We start from the raw sequence: 1,400 nt of genomic DNA, 5'->3' as shown, positions 1-1,400 counted from the left end.
AAGCGAAAACGGAACTCTCCACCACACGTGGGGAATTCGGAGAATTTTATAGTTACTATCACGCCAGAAAAATTTTGCTTCCGTTGCTCCAGTCGTAACCCCTACATTATTAATTCGGATATTTCTTTAATGAAACTAATTCTAACTCATTAGACACAATAAATGTCGAACACATGAATGCAGTACTGTTTGCAAAAAAGAATGAAAACTGGAAGCCAGTGACTTCATAATAAACGGAATTTAATTATCTTGGATGTAGTTAAAAATTTTCATTTCATTCATTGCCAGACGCCATGTATCCCAGACGGGGTGGCCAATGGCTTAGAGTTAATTGTTTTACAGGGAGGGGCACTAATCCTCCACCAACCCCACTTGACACGTAGGGATGCCAACAGCATCTGGTGTTCCCAGGCTGTCACCCATCCAAGTACTAACCAGACCCAACGTTGCTTAACTTCGCTGATCGGACGGGAAGCGGTGTACTCAACGTGGTAGTTAAAAATACATCATGCTAATGTAGTGAAAGTTGTTCGATGCTGGTGATTTTTTTCGACACTGACTTTAAACAGTGTAGAAGTAATTCACTTAGGTGAAGCAGCCACATTATTTTAAACTTTATTATTCGTCTGTTTCTATCTGTTTGGCTTATATATATATATATATATATATATATATATATATATATATATATATATATATATATATATATATATATATATATATATATATATATATATATATATATATATCCAGAAGCTTCACTTCACCGTGAAGATATGTATGCAAAATAACCACAGGAGAAATGAAAGGAGGGACAGTGAGTACTTTCGTATCTTCAGAGTGAGACAGAAACGTAAAGGGCAGAGGTCTTCTATGCACACCCGCAGCAGGTAGTGGCACACAGAACAAAGGATGACCTGAATTTTTACCTGCGGCTTAACTTAAGGACACCTGCAGCAGGGAGTGACACACAACAAAGGATGACCTGAATCTAAAAATGGGCTATGCACAGAACAATAGGTACCTTTCTTTTTTCTTCCTTAGGGATGCACCTGACAAATGGAGGGGGGGGAGGATAAACACTGCGGCTTAACTAAAGACCTAGAGGATTGATGCTAGGTGTGTCCCACACCCGTGTGACTACACTACCAAGAGACGACAGGAAACAATCAATTGTTAGTCTGGGGGATACTGCTTTAAATTTAATTCAGTTAACAATTTATCACTCTTAAAATGACCATAGCTCATGTTTACATTCTTTTCATATGTGCCAGAAATTAGGCGAGATTCTATTACATTTCTTTCATCAAAGCTTTTTGATCTTGCTAGAATCTTAGAGCCTGTCCAGTCAGTATGGTGATCACTGGATGTTTTTGTCGGGCTGTCCTTACACAATATTT

General features: G+C 38.2%; 1 pseudogene; it reads right to left on the bottom strand.

Annotated features, from left to right (window-relative positions):
- Window positions 1-386: 386 nt before the first annotated feature.
- Window positions 387-500, bottom strand: LOC145391798 (5S ribosomal RNA; annotated as a pseudogene).
- Between the last annotated feature and the right edge of the window lie 900 nt (window positions 501-1,400).

Source organism: Coenobita brevimanus, chromosome 19, assembly GCF_032717465.1.
Source record: "Coenobita brevimanus isolate Jiangsu-jjx chromosome 19, ASM3271746v2, whole genome shotgun sequence".
NCBI lineage: Eukaryota > Metazoa > Arthropoda > Malacostraca > Decapoda > Coenobitidae > Coenobita > Coenobita brevimanus.
Note: the sequence above shows the minus strand (reverse complement) of the source record. Positions and strands in the feature narration are given on the sequence as shown.